Source organism: Scyliorhinus canicula, chromosome 18 (genome assembly GCF_902713615.1).
Source record: "Scyliorhinus canicula chromosome 18, sScyCan1.1, whole genome shotgun sequence".
NCBI lineage: Eukaryota > Metazoa > Chordata > Chondrichthyes > Carcharhiniformes > Scyliorhinidae > Scyliorhinus > Scyliorhinus canicula.
Window position 1 is genome coordinate 60,650,900 of NC_052163.1, and position 20,785 is coordinate 60,671,684.

Genomic DNA, 20,785 nt, shown 5'->3' on the forward strand with positions numbered 1-20,785 from the left:
ATTACTATTCTGACCGAACACACACCCACACAGCTACTACTAGACGGTCGACTGAAGGACGGTTCAGTTAGCCAGATTAGGGCAGCTAGGTGGACCCTACTTTTACAAGGACGGGACATTACAGTGAAACGGACACGCACACACACATACTTAGCAGACAACCTCCAATACCCCGGACAGCCCCATGACTGTGAAATTGTAGCTCCCCTGCATAACACAGGACCCTTTTTAGCCAAAACACCCCCCAGGAAGATAGGGAACCCAAAACAAAGCCCCCAGCCCACAGACACGTGTGGACCCTTGAGGATTTATGTAGACGGTTCCTCCACAGTTTTAAATGGTGAGCGTATCACAGGATGCGGCATCTATGTAGAGGACGCGCAGGGGCGCGCTCTCGAAGAAATCGCTCTTAAGTTACCAGGTCACTTAGGCGCGCAGGCAGCAGAGCTAGCAGCCATAGCGTACATAGTGGACCACCCCGATTCTTTCCCCAGCCCAGCAGACATATATTCAGACAGCTTATATGTCTGTAACAGTTTAACCGATTTTCTGCCCCTGTGGAGGACACGAGGTTTTGTCTCCGCAGACGGGAAACCCCTTCCATCAGCCCCTCTACTCCAGCATATTTTAGCGAAAGCGAAGGACAGGACCTTCGGCATTATAAAAGTTCGCAGCCACCATAGGTCATCACCACCTCGGAATGTAAAAGCCGACGCGTTGGCTAAGGCAGGTTCCAGGAGAGGACACTTATGGACCCCCCCAGCTAGCGCACCAGCTAGCGCCCCTGTGAGCGCAGTCCAAGTCTCACAGACTGATATTAAAGATCTCGTGGCAGCACAAAACAGGACGGAGACCTCAGGGAGGTTTTCAAGGGAAACTTTGTGCCTGCTTACGAGCACTTTAAACACGCACTGACCACACATGAGGGTGTGATCATTAAGGACCGACTTTATGTGGTCCCACAGCAGGACAGGAATCAGATGATTGCCTTGTTCCATGACGGACACGGGCATCAGGGAATTGATGCAACAACGAGGCACCTCAGGCAACTCTGTTGGTGGCCTAATCTCAGGAATGATGTTACGCACTACATAGAGAATTGCCTGATTTGTGCTCAGAATAACCCGGAGCGGTATTCTAAGAAGGCACAACTTCGGCATACTCGCCCAGTTAACGGCCCTTGGACAAACCTCCAGATCGACTTTATAGGTCCATTGCCCCCTTGTAGGAATGGCTATAAATACGTTCTGGTGGTGATAGACACCTTTACCAAGTGGGTAGAGGCATTTCCCTCACGAACAAATACAGCAAAGACAGCTGCAAAGATCCTGACCCACCACATCTTCACGAGATGGGGTTTACCCCGAAGTATCGATTCGGACCAGGGATCTCACTTTACAGGACGGGTCATGAGGAACGTCCTGACAATATTCGGAATCAAACAGAACTTCCACATTGCGTATCATCCACAGTCCAGCGGGATTGTGGAGCGCATGAATCGGACCCTAAAAACTACCCTTAGGAAAATGGTTCAAGAGAACAATTCCACATGGGATTCAGTGCTCCCCTTTGCACTTATGTTCATAAGGAACACTGTCTCCACATCGACAGGATACACACCACATACACTCATGACCGGACGCCCTATGAAAGGTACAGAATTCCTTTTAGGACTGGACATGACAAGCCCCGAAGTGACGGCCCTCACACATGAAAAGGCAGTTAAAGATCTAGTTGAGACTGTGAGGTCTGCACAGCTCGCAGCCGCAGTCCAGCTAGGGAAACGCCGACAGCAACGGACTGCCTGTTTCAATAAGACCGTACACACCACAGAATTCCAGGTTGGGCAACAGGTAATGTTATCTGTTTATAACCCCAGCAGTTTTTTGGCTCCAAAATATTCCGGTCCCTACTCAATTTCGGACAAAATTAGCCCCTCCGTTTACAGGATAAAGTATCCTAATGGGAAGACCGCGTGGTTCCATATAAACCAGTTAAAGGCATATGGAACACAGGCCAACCATGCTCACCATGTCCTGCTAGACGCAGCAGAACACTTCACCCCGCCCACCAGAGACACTTTTCCACCATCCCCCTCACAGACCAGTACATCAACGGACTCGCCCACGACTCCGCCCACAGACCACTACAGACCACGCCCCGACACGCCCACAAGCTGCCACAGCAGAGACAGTAGGACAGACACTGACTCTGAAGACAGCGACACCACACAGCCATACAGCCCACACTGCACCACCTACGACCCCGACTCCAGTGACCCCATGGAACTCACTTACCTTAAAAACCCAGAACCACCACCCGACCCCGACTACCCCGACAACACACTCGACGCTACACAATGGCACAGGGACAATTCCTACAGACTTGTCCGCAATGACGAGAGTGACCCCCGGTCACACAACTCCAAAATAGCATGCCTGATCCACACAAGGGTGTGGGATCCGGGAGAGCAGGACGACACGGTGTCTGACTCCCGACACGGCAACCCCTTTGTGACCCTGTTCACAGAGGCAGAATCAAAGTGAGGTGTCCAGATGATGTAAGATAGGAATCGTTTGAGGGAAACGATGTCCTTTCTGATGGAACCTGCACGTATGTTTGTCTTCGTTTTATGTTTGTTTGTTTTCAGGAATGTAAATGTTTCAGTTGGAGGATGGACATCTTCTTTTCAGCTGAAAAGATTGTGACCACCTCACATGCACGTTAGTTTGTCCGCAGATACTTCTGAGAACTTCGGTTTGATTGGAGATCCTTTCCAAAGTTGTAAGGCCACACGCCAAATAGTTTATCTGCAGATATCTCTGAGAACTTCAGTGATGTCCTCAGTTGGAGCATCTTGGCTCCCTTGGTTTTTAGGTGCCCCTCTATTCGGCGAAATAGAGGCTGCAAGTCATGGTAAACACATTCGTACCCGTTTTTCCAGGTTACTCAGGCAGTGGACAAACGGCACTGAGGACCCGCCCTGTCTGAGAACCAACCCTTGGTCAGCCAAGCTCGGGTATGGCACAGCACGCCCTACCCGGGGATCCCATCCAACTCGTACCCGTAGCGGCCCATACGCAACTCATTCGGATGTTTCTTTCCAAATTTGTTTTCATTTTAGGTTAGGTAGCCCTTCGGCCGCCATCCCACATGCTATTTACATCCGGAAACATTCGGATGGTAAATCAGCAAAGCCTGCGAGACGGCTCGCAGAAGGAAGGATTGTTAGGTGTATGCTGGTCTTTAAATTCGCTTTTTGAAAAAAAAAAATGAGGGGAGTTACAGGGTGTGACTTAGCCAGTCATTTTAAAGGGTCAATTGGGTTTTGAAAGACAGATGCACTAACAAGTAAAGGTCTTAAACTGTGTATTGACAGATACTGTGCTTGATCCCAAAGGTTTCAAAGGACGAGACCGAGGTCGAAGCCAGGATTGTCAATACCGGAGGAAGAAGGAAGAGAAAGAAGAAGAACAGCAAAATGATGGAAGCCCACTTATTACTATTTAATGTCATATGTATATGTGTGGAAACAAGACACGTTTCCCCCACAACCCCCACCGTAAATGTTTCTAGTACAGCAAACCCCCAGTGCTCAGCTCTGATCAGCGAGGTTCAGACCTGGTGTACTAAATTCATGACGTGGTACTCCATGTCCTACATAATCGAATCACTGTTGGTGATTGCGATCCTCACCATCCTAGTGCAGACCCTCAGGTTGAGGAAATGGAAGAGGAGAGCCTCTCGTTCCAGCACCTCACCCATCTATAGAGTGCAATCCCCCATCTTCGGATTCCACCAAACCCCTCAACCCCTCACTGATTACAACACTCTGTAAATAAAATTCAGCCATGTATTATATTGTTCCATACTCGACTGCCGAGTTGGGAAGTGTTATGTTGTGGTGTGAATGGTTAAGATTTTAGAGTGATTAAATGTTTAAGTTAAAGTTAAGGTTAATAGTGATAGGTAGAGGTTCCCAATTGTAGTAATGCATGTCCCTTTGACATAGGGCCAAGTAGAAATGTTAGTTAAAATTTTTTTCTCTTCTTCCCATAGTTTAGAACAGAGTAGAACAGGAACTGGCAAGAGGTCAGAACACAAGGAGGCAAAGTACATAGGTGATCCTTCACAATAGTATGATTGTGAGGATCACAAGGAGGGAATGTAGCCATGCTGGCCACGCAAAATGGACACTGAGCCAAACTAAAATGGAAGGCTGCTGGGAAACAGACAGTTCAGCCAGAACAGCAGTCTGCAAAGAGCAGTTTGCATTCTGCAGCAGCAGAAACCAGTTTGGGCTCAGGTGAAGAGACCTTAGCTAGGTGCAAATGGCAAAACGCTTTGCATGCTAATGAGGCCATCAGACTTGAACACCCACACAATAGATACATTTGGTTCTGAATGGACACATTCCAATCAAGACCCAGACATCGAGGCACCAGAAACCTCCGAACAAAAGGACATAAGAAACGCCCCCTCCATCACGGAGACCCCCTCGCATTGGGGAATTAATCCAGTATCGATAAGAAATTGATCCAATAGGTAGAGCCCGCCCGAGAAGAGGGAAGGACAACGGAACCCCTATAAAAGATAGGGACCTCGTGTTGTCCGGTCTGTTAAACCTGTGCTCCGGCCTCGACTGACACCTGGTATCCTGACTCCAGCCGTTGAGCACAAAAGCCGCCGAAACCGTAAGTTCAACGCTCGCTACGCGATCCAAGCCCGCTAGACTCCCAAGTGCCAGAACGCTTGCTGAAGGCTGCAGACAAAACCAGGACGAAGGCCTCGTTCTCTGACCTTGCCTGTTCCTGTTAGATAAGTATTCTGTTTGCTTATGTTTAGTTGTAGCTTAGTCTCTTAGTGTGTGTGCATGAGTATTTATTATTAACTGTGTAATAAATATTGATCGTTTGAACTTGACTAATCGGTGTATCGTCTTTATTACTTTGAATTTGACCTTGGAATACTTGTGACGTTGCCTATACGGCAGCTGGCGACTCCAGAGCTTAAATAATTACATAGAACAGAGCCTAGCAGTGTTAAGCACACGTCGAACTCGGAGGCGTGTTAATACACTCCAATAAACGCGTTTTACGCCCATAGTAAAACGTGCAACATATCGTTTCAGGCAATGGGACCCTGTGTGAGAACCTCTCTGGCCACATCAAGGGCATCTTGAAACCCATCGTACAAGGTACACCCAGCTTCTGTCGCGACACGACGGACTTCCTACAGAAACTCAGCACCCATGGACCAGTTGAACCAGGAACATTCCTCGTCACAATGGATGTCTCGGCACTCTACACCAGCATCCCCCATGACGACGGCATTGCTGCAACAGCCTCAGTCCTCAACACCGACAACTGCCAATCTCCAGACGCAATTCTGCAACTCATCCGTTTCATTCTAGACCACAACGTCTTCACCTTCGACAACAAATTCTTCATCCAGACGCACGGAACAGCCATGGGGACCAAATTTGCACCTCAATATGCCAACATCTTCATGCACAAGTTTGAACAGGACTTCCTCACCACACAGGACTTTCAACCGATGCTATACACCAGATACATCGATGACATTTTTTTCCTTTGGACCCACGGCGAGACATCACTGAAACGACTACACGATGACATCAATAAGTTCCATCCCACCATCAAACTCACCATGGACTATTCTCCAAATTCAGTTCCATTCTTGGACACACTCGTCTCCATCAAGGACGGTCACCTCAGCACCTCGCTTTACCGCAAGCCCACAGATAATCTCACGATGCTCCACTTCTCCAGCTTTCACCCGAAACACATTAAAGAAGCCATCCCCTATGGACAAGCCCTCCGTATACACAGGATCTGCTCAGACAAGGAGGAGCGCAACAGACACCTACAGATGCTGAAAGATGCCCTCGTACGAACGGGATATGGCGCTCGACTCATTGATCGACAGTTCCACCGCGCCACAGCAAAAAACCGCACCGACCACCTCAGAAGACAAACACGGGACACCACTGACAGAGTACCCTTCGTCGTCCAGTACTTTCCTGGGGCGGAGAAACTACGACATCTTCTTCGCAGCCTCCAACACATCATCAGCGAGGATGGACATCTTGCCAAGGTCATCCCCACACCCCCACTACTGGCCTTCAAACAACCGCGCAACCTCAAACAAACCATTGTTTGCAGCAAATTACCCAGCCTTCAGAACAGCAACCACAACACCACAAAACCCTGCCAGGGTAATCTCTGCAAGACATGCCAGATCATCGACATGGACACCACCATTACACGTGGAAACACCACCCACCAGGTACGCGGCGCATACTCGTGCGACTCGACCAATGTAGTCTACCTCATACGCTGCAGGAAAGGATGTCCCGAAGCGTGGTACATTGGCGAGACCATGCAGACACTGCGACAACGAATAAACGGGCATCGTGCGACTATCAACAGGCAGGACTGTTCCCTTCCAGTTGGGGAACACTTCAGCAGTCAAGGACATTCAGCCTCTGATCTCCGGGTCAGCATTCTACAAGGAGGCCTTCAGGAGACGCGACAACGCAAAATTGCTGAGCAAAAACTTATAGCTAAGTTCCGCACGCATGAATGCGGACTCAACCGGGATCTGGGATTCATGTCGCATTACATTCGGCCCCCACCAACAAGCCTGGACTTGCAGAGGCCTACCGACTGAACTGGCTTGGGACAATTCACACCTCTTTAACCTGGAGTTACCTCTCTCTCTGCATCTTTGATGATTTGATTGCCTGCAGGTGCTCGCATTCCGGGGCATCTCTGACTGTGTCTATATAAACATTTCTGGAACAAGCCTTTCCATTCACCTGAAGAAGGAGCCGTGCTCCGAAAGCTCGTGTTTGAAACAAACCTGTTGGACTTTAACCTGGTGTTGTAAGACTTCTTACTGTGCTCACCCCAGTCCAACGCCGGCATCTCCACATCACATTTATACTGTGCAGTACTGCAGCCTAATGAGGCTTTTTATGCATCTGCAACATGCAAGCGATCGAACTTTGACCCATTTACATCTGATGGAGGAGACTCACAGCAGTGGCAATAAAATGTTGGGCTGAATTCTCCGTAGCCCGACACCGAAATCCTGTTCGGAGATCGGGCGGAGAATGGATTCCCACGCTGGTTTGATGACAGTCCGCCATGCTCCCCCCCCCACTTCAAACCGACGTCATCGTGATGCGCATTGCGTGGCGGTTCAATGGCGTTGGCACATCATCGGCTGGCCCACCCGTGATGCTCCGCCTCCAATGGGCCTAGTTCCCAACGGCACAGGCCACGTGTGGACCAACCGTGCGGGAACTCAGCGTGCTAGCTGCGGACTGGGTCCAGCGCCGCCACATTCACAGGGATCTGTGCCGCTGGCCAGGGGGCTTCTGCTAGGGCTGGGAGGGGGGGCTGGTGGGGGGTGGCCAGGGGGTGGGCTGTGGGGTCGCGCTTGGCGGGTTGGGGTTACACAAGGCCAGCGCCATGTTGTACAGTGCGAACGGTGTAGGTCATCAGCTGTGCGCATGTGCGGCCGGGGACCCGGACATTCTCCGGCCATTTTCAGTGTGGTCCGCGGTGATGTGCTATCTGAGTTGGGTTAACATCGACTGCAACTGGATGCAGTGAGACTTGAATCAGGCTTCCGACACAGGAGATGGTCCATCACTGTTTTATTGAACTTGCTTGTTGCTGTACATAATCTGCTGTGGGTTGACACTCTAAACTGATCTCTAATCTAAACTGATAACCTCAGACTGGCTTGACCAGACTAGCTCTCTGTCACATGGAGAAGGTGCTCATGGCCTTGTGCACTCTAACTATCTCTGTAGCTGTATCCAGTCAGAAGAGGCAGAGTTTTAATGCCTCGTTTGTTTTATAGTGGTAGTGTTCTGTCTGGTGATTGGTTGTTCTGTGTCGTGTGTGTTCATTGGTTATCCTGTGAGTCAATCACTGCCTGTCTGCATCTCATTATATCCATGAGTGGATATTATGACATCTCCCCTTTTTGAAATAAATTTTGGAATGTGGCTGTGTATACATGTGTGACTATGTACAAGTGGTGAGTGAATGAACATATTTACATGGGAAGGTGTCTGTCGTGCAGATACAGAGCAAACTGAACAGAATTTACAGGATTCATGTCTATAGATTCAGTCTTTGTGGTGGGCGGCAAATTCTTGTCGATTGCCTCAGAGATGGAGGGGGGGACGCCGGCACCTGGACAGGCGGGATTGCTGCCAGATCAGTGGCCACGTGGTGCGAGATGTCCTGAGGCCGCATGATGACATGCAGAGAAGTGTGGTCAGGTGCTGGGCAGGGAACTTTACACAGCGCCCTCCTGTTGCGCCGTAAAAAGGAGCCATCAGCCATTTGAACAACGAAAGACCTGGGGGCAGCCTGTCTGACGACAACAGCTGGGGCTGACCAGCCTTCCTCAGGCAACTGGACGCGAGCAACATCTTCTGGAGCCAGCGCAGGCAGATCCGTGGCATGAGCATCATACGTGATCTTCTGCTGGTCCCTGGATCGCTGCACTTTCTGCAGCACCCTGAGGTGGTCAAGGTCTTGAACATGGATGGCTGGACCAGCCGTCGGCAGGTTGTGGTTCATGAGCAGCTGCGCCGGAGACAAACCAGTCGACAGAGGGATTGCCCTGTATGCCAACAGTGCCAGGGTGAAATCAGAGGCTGAGTCTGCAGCTTTGCAAAGCAACCGCTTGACAATATGGACCCCCTTCTCGGCCTTCCTGTTTGATTACGGGTAATGGGGACTGGATGTGATATGCCTGAAGTGGTAGGATCATGCAAAGTCAGACCACTCTTGGCTGTAGAAACATGGACCGTTGTCACTCATTACCGTGAGTGGTATCCCGTGCCTGGCTAACATCTCTTTGCAGGCTTTGATTACGGACTTGGACGTGAGGTCCGACAGTTTCATCACTTCCGGGTAGCTGGAGAAGTAGTCGATTAAAAGCATGTAATCTCGCCCATTTGCGTGAAAGAGGTCTATCCCCACCTTGGACCACGGAGATGTCACAATCTCGTGCTGTTGCAGTGTTTCCTTGGGCTGGGATGGTTGGAGTTTCTGGCATGTTGTTCAGTTGAGGACCATGTTGTCAATGTGCTGGCTGATGCCAGGCCAGTAAACTGCCTGCCGAGCTCTGCATCGACATTTCTCAACCCCAAGGTGACCCTCATGGATCTGTCTGAGCACCATGGTTTGCATGCTTTGGGGAATGACGATTGTATCCAGTTTCAGAAGGATCCCCTCAACAACCGTTAACTCGTCCTTAACGTTGAAGAACTGGGGGCACTGCCCCTTTTGTCAGCCATTGGCGAGGTGCTTCATCACGCGCTGCAGTAGGGGATCTCTGGCAGTTTCTTCACTATTTGTATAACTCGTTCATCAGTGGCTGGGAGCTTACTGGCACACAGCTGTACCTGTGCCTCAATGTGGCGAATGAAGTCGGTCTGTTCACACGGCGTGGTGAGGGATCGGGATAGGGCATCCGCAACGATCAGCTCCTCACCTGGTGTGTAGACGAGTTCGAAGTCATATCGGTGGAGACGAAGAAGAATTCGCTGCAGCCGAGGTGTCATATTATTTAAATCTTTCTGGATTATGTGGACTAAGGGCCTGTGGTCTGTTTCCACCTTGAACTTTGGCAGACCGTATATGTAGTCACGAAACTTGACTATTCCTGTCAGGAGACCCAAGCACTCCTTTTCGATCTGGGCATACGGTTGTTCAGTCGGAGTCATGGCCCTGGATGCGTATGCCACAGGAGCCCAGGACGAGGAGTCGTCTCGCTGGAGGAGCACCGCCCCAATGCCGTCCTGGTTTGTGTCTGTGGATATCTTGGTATCCTTGGTTGGGTCAAAGAAAGCCAGTACTGGGGCTGTGGTGAGCTTCACCTTCAGCTCAAGCCACTCTGCTTGATGTGCGGGAAGCCACTGGAACACTGTGGGCTTTCTTACGAGATGCCGGAGGGCTGTGGCGTGGGATGCCATGTTAGGAATGAATTTTCCGAGAAAATTACCATCCCGAGGAAACGGAGGACCGCCTTTTTGCCCTCTGGGGTCTTCATGGCATTGATTGCCAGCACCTTGTCAGCATCAGGTTGCACACCCTGCTGTGAAATGTGGTCACCCAGAAACCAGATAGTGGACCAACCAAATGAGCATTTGGCCCTGTTGAGCTGGAGGCCATTTTCGTGGATCCTGTGGAAAACCTGTCTGAGGCGAGCGATGTGATCCTCGGGCGTCGTGGACCTGATGATCATGTCGTCCACATAGACTCGCACACACTCGATGCTCCCCATCATTTGCTCCATTATTCGATGAAAGACTTCGGAAGCTGAAGTGATGCCAAAAGGCATGCGGTTGTAGCAATACCTGCCGAACGGAGTGTTAAACGTGCACAGCTTCCGACTGGACTCGTCCAGGTGTATCTGACAGAAACTACGGGAGGCATCCAGCTTGGTGAAGAATTTGGTATGAGCCATCTCACAGGTTAATTCTTCTCGCTTCGGGATCGGGTAGTCTCTCGCATGATGTAGTGATTCGGGTCTTTGGGATCGATGCAAATGCAGAGTTCACCAGAGGGTTTCTTGACGCAGACCATGGAGCTGACCCACTCTGTTGGTTCCATGACCTTTGAAATGATGCCCTGGTCTTGGAGTTCTCGTAGTTGTGTTTTCAGACAATCCTTGAGAGGAACCGGCACCCGGCGTGGTGCATGGATGACTGGGGTGGCATTCGGCTTGAGTAGTATCTTGTAGCGAAATGGGAGCGTGCCCATTCCATCAAACACATTGTGGTATTGCGTGAGAATGTCATCTATCTCGGCCTGTAGGTTCGCATTGGGGGAGGCAGTCGCAGGTGTGGAGGACATGGCATGGACTCGCTGGACCAGATTTAGGAGTTGGCATGCGCGAGCACCGAGCGGGGATACCTTGTCAGGCCGGACGACCTTGAATCTTAATGTCGCCTTGATTGCCTTGTGAGATAGCGAGCTGGCATGATCCATTGGCAGCTATGGTATTGCCATTGTAGTCAAGGAGCTGGCAGGCTGGTGGAAGAATGCAAGGTTGGTTTTGGATGCTGTAAAGGTCTGACTGTGATATGAAATTCGCAGATGCACCGGTGTCCAATTTTAATCGGATGCGACACTGGTTCACTGTGATGACAGAACACCACTCGTCAAGAGGATCCACACTCAGGATTGAAAGGCGGTTTGCAGGCGCGGTGGAAACCAGCTCGCGTGTGGTGATGATGCCCACCCGATACGGAGACTCGAGGCAGTCAACATCGGGGTCCGTTGGGCTGTCGGGATCAGAATCCTGCATGCCTTATTGTATGCAGCGGACACGTCTGCGCTGCAGCTGGGATCGCTGGCTGTTGCTCAGTGGAGCGGACCTGCAGAGGGCCGCATAATGCCCAGGCTTTCCATACTGTAGACATCGCCTGCCTTTGGCTGGATATTGCCGCTTTAAATGGGCGGAGCCACAATTTGGACACGTCATGACGCTGCCGTCAGTGCATTCTGTGCACCGTCGCGCATGCGCAGTGCGGTCGGCCGACGTTCGCACAGGCGCAGTAGGGTGTTCGGCCTCATCGTCCTCCCGGTCATGGCGCGCATGCGCAGGGACCCAGAAAAAGCACTTGGAATGGCCACTCTCCTTGATGCTCAGGCCTTGCATTTTTGTGATGGCCTGCATCCTTTCTGCCTAGTGGGAGGCCAGTTTTGCAGTTTCTGCCGCCCTGATGCGGGAGTAACGATTCCTGGCATGCTCATGGACAACGCACGTTTTGATGGCAACGAAGAGGGTCAACTGTTTGATTTTGAGTAGCTGCTCCTGCAGGGAGTCGGACTGGACCCCGAAAACGATCTGATCCCGGATCATGGAATCAGCCGTTGAGTCATAATTACATGACTGCACTAGGATACAGAGATGGGTCAAGAAGAACTGAAAAGGTTCATCCTTACCCTGAAACCTCTGTTGGAAGATGTACCGTTCAAAGCTCTCATTCACTTCAATGTCGCAGTGGTTGTCGAATTTCAGCAGAACGTCTTGAACTTTGTCTTGTCTTCGCCATCAGCAAACGTGAGCGAGTTAAAGATGTGGATGGCGTGATCCCCTGCAGTCGACAGGAATAGCACGATCTTCCTGGCATCCGATGCTGCCTCAAGGTCAGAGGCCTCGATATACAGGAGGAACTTCTGTTTGAAGACCTTCCAGTTGGCGCCGAGGTTGCTGGAGATCCGGAGTTGCGGAGCGGGCTGGATCTTTTCCATGCCGCTGGATGTTTGCTTACTGGTCGTTGCAGAGTCACTCGAGGTAGGTTCATTAGAGTTAATAGTTCCCTGGTACCATGATATGTTGTCTGAGTTGGGTTAATATTGACTGCAACTGGATGCAGTGAGACTCGAATCAGGCTTCCGACACAGGAGATGGTCCAACACTGTTTTATTGAACTTGTTTGTTGCTGTACATAATCTGCTGTGGGTTGACACTCTATTAAACTAAACTGATAACCTCAGACTGGCTTGACCAGACTAGCTCTCTGTCACATGGAGAAGGTGCTCATGGCCTTGTGCACTCTAACTATCTCTGTAGCTGTATCCAGTCAGAAGAGGCAGAGTTTTAATGCCTCGTTTGTTTTATAGTGGTAGTGTTCTGTCTGGTGATTGGTTGTTCTGTGTCGTGTGTGTTCATTGGTTATCCTGTGAGTCAATCACTGCCTGTCTGCATCTCATTATATCCATGAGTGGATATTATGACATCTCCCCTTTTTGAAATAAATTTTGGAATGTGGCTGTGTATACATGTGTGACTATGTACAAGTGGTGAGTGAATGAACATATTTACATGGGAAGGTGTCTGTCGTGCAGATACAGAGCAAACTGAACAGAATTTACAGGATTCATGTCTATAGATTCAGTCTTTGTGGTGGGCGGCAAATTCTTGTCGATTGCCTCAGAGATGGAGGGGGGGACGCCGGCACCTGGACAGGCGGGATTGCTGCCAGATCAGTGGCCACGTGGTGCGAGATGTCCTGAGGCCGCATGATGACATGCAGAGAAGTGTGGTCAGGTGCTGGGCAGGGAACTTTACACAGCGCCCTCCTGTTGCGCCGTAAAAAGGAGCCATCAGCCATAATCTGCTGTGGGTTGACACTCTATTAAACTAAACTGATAACCTCAGACTGGCTTGACCAGACTAGCTCTCTGTCACATGGAGAAGGTGCTCATGGCCTTGTGCACTCTAACTATCTCTGCAGTTGTATCCAGTGAGTAATGCCTCGTGTGTTTTATAGTGGCAGTGTCCTGTCTTGTGATTGGTTGTTCTGTGTCGTGTGTGTTCATTGGTTATCCTGTGTGTGAATCACTGCCTGTCTGCATCTCATTATATCCATGAGTGGATATTATGACACGTGGGAGGTTTAGTTGCCGCCGGTGCAAATCCCTCATTGGTACCGGAATCGGTGAGGGTTTCACGCTGATTTTTCAGTTGAGAAAGTCCACACATGCTCCGCTGGCGTCAGCATTTAGTCTTCCAAATGGAGAATCCAGCCCCTTGTCTTTCAATTTTCCAGCAATGACTCCAGAGTTACTCGTGGAGCTTTCTTTATATTACAGCAGGCAGTGAATATGAATGGCTTCGGCCAGGTCCAGCGTTGGACCATCTTTGTCTGATTTGCTCTGTACATCGTTTCTGATAGCAGAACTACTCCTTTCCTCTCTTTGCACAGAATAGTTTTCTTTTCCCCCAGGCCTCACTTTATTTAAGTGTCTGCCAAAGAACAGTAACTGAATTTTAACAAAATGGTAAAAGCCCAGCAATAAAACATGACCATGTGTACAACACCCCTCCAGCAATGTTGCTTGAAATAAATAAAACGTCTTCAATCAAAGTGATGTTTTAATTGTTGGATCAGCTATCTAGTAATCATTCAGTAAATCTAAATACATGGACTGTCACCTGCTTGGAAGATTCAAGACTTGTTGCACAATAGGTGTTCTGAATCCATTGCAAATTTTGGGCTCAGATCTTGAACAATTGCATCAGGCTGTCAAATCTCAGCACAATGGTGCAGCCTCCTATTGGCAGCCTACATTTGCCTGTCTCCTCTTCTCAGTTGGCACTGAACTGTTCACACACATACAGTAATGGTAGGACCATCACTAATATTACTAAAGGTGGGCAGAAGATTAATTACTTTTCACTCAGAGGGTGGTGAATCTTTGGAATTTTCTATTAAAGTTATTATTACGAACTGTGTCCCTTATTTCTAGATTGCCCCACGACAGGACTCATCCTCTCAGCATCTACCCTCCCATACACACTTCAGAATCTTTCCTGTTTCAATAAGGGGTGGCACAATGGTCAGCACAGCTGCCTCACAGCACCAGGGATTCGGGTTCAATTCCGGCCTTGAGTGGCTATCTTTACAGAGTTTGCATCTTCACCCCGTGTCTGCGTGGGTTTCCTCCGAGTGCTCCAGTTTCCTCCCACAGCACAAAGATGTGCAGGTTAGGTGGATTGGCCATGTTAGAATTGCCCCTTAGTGTCCACAGATGTCCAGGTTAGATGGGGTTACAAGGATCGGGAAGGGTTCTCTTTCAGAGGGTTGGTGCAGATCCGATGGGTCAAATGGCCTCTTTCGGCACTGTAGGGATTCTATGATTCTAAGACCATCTCTCATTCTTCGAAACACCAATGAGTATAGTCACATCCTGTTCAACCTTTCCTCACAAGAGCATCTTGGCAATGCCAGGTTGGCACCAGGTTGGCAGTGCCAATGTGCCCAGGTGGCAGCAGTGCCAGGGTGCCACCTTGCCCAGATGGTAAGTATCTGGGGGCCTCCAATCCCCTGGTAGACCCACGAGTGCCGTACCATCTGGTCCATTGTGGGGACCAGCACTGAAAGGCACACGACTAATATCTCCAAGGGAAAGGGCTAGATCCCATCACCTTGGGAAGATCATGGGAGCCCATATTGGAGTGAGATTAGCTGTCTCACTTTAATATGCAGATTTGCCAAAAAGTGATCCACCCACAGTAGGCTGGATTCACATTGCGACGTCTTGAGAGATCGCGTTAGATCTCGCGCGGCGTGGAGAGTCGGGTAGGTCCCGGAAGAGGGATCGTCCGGCAGCATGGCACCACATTCCCTTTCAGGCGTAACGTGGTCATTTCCAAATATGCTGATGACACAAATCTAGATGGGAATGTGAGTTGTGAGGTGGATGCAAGGAGACTTCAAGAGAATTTGGACATGTTAAGTGAATGGGCAAGAACATGGCAGATGGAATATAATGCGAATAAGTGGTCGGAAAAACAGAAATGCAGAGTATTTATGAAATGGTGAGAGGTTAGGAAGTGTTAGGCACCAAGGGACCACCGGAGTGTCCTTGTTCATGAGTCAATAACAGCGAGCATGCAGACGGAGAAAGCAATTGGGAAGGTTTGTTGGCCCTCATCACAAGGGGATTTTCTGTCATTGTACACAGCCTTGTTGAGACTGCATCTTTACAGTTTTGGTCTCCTTATCTAAGGAAGGATGCACTTGCCACAGAAAGGGCACAATGAAGGTTCACCACAGTAATCTGGGATGGCGGGATTGTTATATTCAGAGAGATTGAGGAGATGGAGCCTGTATTCTCTAGAATTTCTAAGAATGAGAGGTGGTCTAATTGAAACTTATAAAATTATTGTAGGGTGTGACAGGGTAGATGAGAATAGGATGTTTCCCCTGGCTGGTGAGTCTAGAACCAGGGGACACAGTCTCAGAATAAGGGGCAGGTAATTTAAGAGTGAGTTGTGGAGGAATTACTTCACTCAGAGTGGGGTGAATCTTTGGAATTCTCTATCCCCAGAGGGCTGTGAGAGCTCAATCAATGAGCATGTTCAAGACAGAAATCAACAGATTTCTGGATACTAATGACACCAAGGGATATGGAGATGAGTGGGGGGAAATGGCATCGAGGTAGATGATCGGTCATGGTCTGTTTGAATGGCAGAGCAGCCTCGATGAGCTGAATGGCCTGCTCCTGCTACTATTTCCTGTGTTCCTATATTTAAGGAGCTTGGCAAAAGAAAGCAGAAGTGAGGTGAGGGGAAAATGTTTTTGCACAATGAGTGATTTGAATTTCTGTGCACTGTCTGATAAAGTGGTGGAAAAAGATTCAGTCGTAGCTTTCAAAAGGGAATTGGAAACTGCATGAAGGAGAGAAAATTACAGGGATATGGGAGAAAGAGCTGGGGTGTGGAATTAACTGGCATGGGGCAGCACGGTAGCACACGTGGCTAGCACTGTGGCTTCACAGCGACAGGGTCCCAGGTTCGATTCCCCACTGGGTCACTGTGTGTGCAGGTTAGCTTGCATATTTTTGGGTTGTGGAGGCGAAACCTATGCAAACACCGGGAGAATGTGCAAACTCCACACGGACAGTGACCCAGAGCCGGGATCAAACCTGGGACCTCGGCGCCGTAAGGCCGCAGAGCTAACTCACTACCCCACCGTGCTGCCCCCATCAAGGCAGCATTTGACTGAGAATGTCATCAAGGAGCCCTAGCTAAACTGGAGTCAATGGGAATCAGGGGGAAAACTCTCCGCTGGATGGAGTCATACTTGGCACATAGGAAAATGGTTGTGGTGGTTGGAGGTCAATCATCTCAGCTCCAGGACATCACTGCAGGAGTTCCTCAGGGTAGTGTCCTCGGCCCAGCCATCTTCAGATGTCTCTTCAATGACCTTCCTTCCATATAAGGTCAGAAGTGGAGATGTTTGTGGATGATTGCACAATGTTCCGCACTCCTCAGATAATGAAGCAGTCCATGTCCAAATGCAGCAAGACCAGGACACTATCCAGGCTTGGCTGACAAGTGGCAAGTTACAAATGCTAGGCAATGACCATATCCTACAAGACAGGATCTAACCACCACCTCTTGACATTCAATGACATTACTATCACTGAATCCCCCTCAATCAATATCCTGGGGTTTACCACTGATCAGAAACTGAACTGGATTAGCCATATTAACACTGTGGCTACCATGGCAGGTCAAAGGCGAGAAATCCCAAGGTAAGTAACTCATCTCCTGACCCCCCCCCCCCCCCCCCCAAAAAGTCTGTCCACAAGACACAAAGTCAGGAGTATAATCAGAGAATTTACAGTGCAGAAGGAGGCTATTCGGCTCATCGAGTCTGCACCGGCCCTTACAGAGAGCATCCTACTCAAACCCACGTATCTACCCCATTCCCGTAACCCAGTAACCCGGGGCCCTGGACCTGTGAAGCAACTGTGCTAACCACTATGCTACCGTGCTGCCCATGGACATCTCTCCACTTGCCTGGATGAGTGCAGCTCCAACAACACTCAAGAAGCTCAACACCATCCAGGACAAAGCAGCCCACTTGCTTGCTTTCCCTTCACAAACATTCCCACCCTCCACCACCATTGAACAGTGGCAGCCATGTGTATCATCTATAAGATGTACTACAGTAACTCACCAAGGTTCCTCAGACAGAACCTTCAAAACCCATGCCAACTTTCACCTATAAGGACAAGAGCAGCAGATACCTGGGAACACCACCATCTGGAGTTTTCCCTCCAAGTCACTCACCACCCTGACTTGGAAATATAGCACGGTTCCTTTACTGTCGCAGGAGCAACATCCTGGAATTTCCTCCCTAACAGCACAGTGGGTGTATCTACACCTGAAGGACTGCAGCAGTTCAAGAAGGCAACACACCACCACCTTCTCCATGGCAACTAGGGATGGACAATAAATGCTGGCCTAACCAGCGACGCCCACATCCCATAAAATGATGATCCCTCATTACCCTAGTCCATGCCCTGGCACCATTAGACCCAGGTACACGCATTCCTTACCCATAGGCTCCGGGTGGGCCATGTGGCCCACGAGGAATCGCCCTAAAGGGGCCTTGTTCCAACATTCCTCTCCCCCATAAGTTCCCTTACAATTTCACAAAAAAGACCTCTTATATGCAACTATGTCTTCTTCTTCTTCGGCGATCATTTGCTAACGAGTATGCTAATGAGTATTGAGTCTACCTAAGAAACTTCATGGTGTTGGTCATGGGTTCTGTGTGTCCTTGCATGGCTGATGAGCCCAATAGTAGGCTTAGCAGGTGTTTCCGGGAGTTTGGATCAGTCCTTGGACTCGAGATCGCTGATAGTTGGAGGTGTGTTGGTTTCCTCCAGGTCGACACCTGGCGTGAGACATCTTTTAATGTGGGCATGCTGTGGCTCATCAACAGACATACGGGGCAGGATTCTCTGAACCCCCGCCGGGCCGGAGAATCGCCGGGGCGGGGGGGGGGGCGCCGTGATTCCCGCCCCCCCGCCGGCTGCCGGATTCTTCGGTGCCGGTTTTTCGGTGGGGGGTGGGAATCGCGCCACGACATTTGGGGGTCGTTGACATTCCCCCCCCCCCCGGTGATTCTCCGCTCCGTGATGGGCCGAGTGGCCGCCCGTTTTCGGCCAGTCCTGCTGGCGTAAATCAAATAAGTTCCTTACCGGCGGGACCTGGCTCTGCGGGCGTCCTGCAGAGTCCTCGGGGGGGGGGGGGGGGGGGGGGGGGAATCTGGCATGGGGGTTCATAAGGTTGGTCTATCAGGGAACTTTTGGACCCAGGCTGAGCGTCGCAAATCAGCAACCGGTTTTTCCATACGTGAAGCAGGGACAAGCAAATTTACAAATTCTGATGATGGGGCAGTACTGACACCCTCCTCAGCTCCTTCCGCTGTCACTCGAGATCTCCCTTGGAAAGACCTTGGTTCTATCACCACCGACTCTGTGGATGATACTCTGATAGCTATTACTGGGTCAAGACGCCCAATCGCATGGGCGTCAGCTTCCCACCTTCTCATGTGATTTACAGGCTTCCGCATTTCATGGCTCTGTCGGTCGATGACATATGACACTGTCTTTGCAACAGCCAAGCTGTTCCTCTGAAATTTTGGATGTAAATTAAATCCGCCGCTTCAAATGGCCTGTCTCCCTTGGATGAATTATGGTATTCCTTCTGCGAGGCTTGCTTAGTCTTCACCCTCCCTGACAAATTTGGAAAAACGAGGTCAAGAAGGGTCCTCAGGCGTCTAACCATCAACAATTCGGCCAGTGTAACCCCAAAGCTGGCATATGGGGCCGTGTTGTACAAGAATAAGAAATCTACCAGATGGAGCGGCAGTGGTCAGTTGGATTGTTTCCTCATTGAAGCTTTAACAGTTTGGACAGCTCATTCCACCAACCCATTGGAAACGGGGTGGGAGGGGATAACACATTTGTGCTGGATCCCATAAGATTTGATGAAGAGTTGAAACTCCTCGGCTGTGAAAGCGGTGCCATTATCGGAAACGATTCACCCCTGGTAATCCATGTATGGTGAAAATCTGTCGTAGTTTGTCAACCGTGCTTGACGCAGTCACTGAAAGCACGAGTTGAATATCTAACCATTTTGAGTGGGCGTCAACAACAATTAAAAATATAATTCCCATAAAAAGGCCCACAAAATCAATGTGAAGCCTTGTCCATGGAAGGCCGCTCCAAAGGGTGCAGTTTATCTGTGGGTGGAAGAGTCTGCTAGGTCTGGCAATGTTCGCAACGGCTGACCACACTCGCTATCTCCTTGTCTACTCTTGGCAACTAAATGTAGCTCCTAGCTAACACCTTCATCTTAATTTGGTCAGAAGGAGTGTTGTGCAGTTCTTAGAGAAGTGGCTGGCACCCCACAGGTGGCACTATCACTCGGCTGCCCCACAAAAGGATCCCATCTTCACAGCTGGAACAGAATTACAAACACTACCTACCCTCTGAGAGACAAGTTCCTCCTCATCTCGGTCTCAAATGGGAGACTACAATAAAGTTAGGATTTTCACATGGCTGAGCCCTCAATTGTCACTGAGACAGGTTCCATGTCCAATTCAGGGTGGTGGGCAGGCCCTTGAATATAAGGGGCCAATTAGAGGTCTTCCAAGCTTCAGCGAAGCATCTGATTGTAGTAAATAACTGGGAGGGTGCTTCATCAAGAAAGTTCCTGTCAGCATTATATATAAAACAAAATGCAGTCAGGCCAGCACTGTAAGGGGTTGTGTGAAGCTTCTACAGCTCTACAGGATGGTGGTTGGCTGTACCACTACCCAGGCAGGCAGGGAGGGCCTTGCAGGGCTGCCATGTATCCGAGCCGCTTAGCCTTCTGTTGGGTGTCTGTCTCTCAGCGTTTGAGCTCCCCTGTTGCATTTGAAGATTAGAGGCCAACTGAAAAATCCCAATCGGCCTCGCAAACCTACCTTTAACAAGGCTCTTCGCAAGACTAGTTGCCTGGCTGCCTCTTGGGTACAAGTGACCTTCACGAGTCCAAAACGCACCTCCTCCAAAATGGCTGGCACGGGGTACAGCACCCTTAGGCCACCATGCCAACATTTACTTAGTTATCCCCCACCCCCACCACACGCCCAATTCTGTGTCCAAATTGGGGGACATAGACCTCGTTTTTCCAAATTTGTCGGGGAGGGTGGAGACTAAGCAAGCCTTGCAGAAGGAATACCATGATTCATCCAAGGGAGACAGGTCATTTGAAGCGGCGGATTTAATTTACATCCAAAATTTCGGAAGAGGAACAGCTTGGTTGTTGCAAAGACAGTGTCATATGTCATCGACCGACAGAGCCATGAAATGCGGAAGCCTGTAAATCACATGAGAAGGTGGGAAGCTGACGCCCACCCAATTGGGCGTCT

General features: G+C 49.9%; 1 protein-coding gene across 4 annotated transcripts in view; it reads right to left on the bottom strand.

Annotated features, from left to right (window-relative positions):
* cacna1g (calcium channel, voltage-dependent, T type, alpha 1G subunit) overlaps positions 1 to 20,785 on the bottom strand; it is an 827,599-nt gene that overhangs the window by 170,132 nt on the left and 636,682 nt on the right. The window lies entirely within an intron of this gene.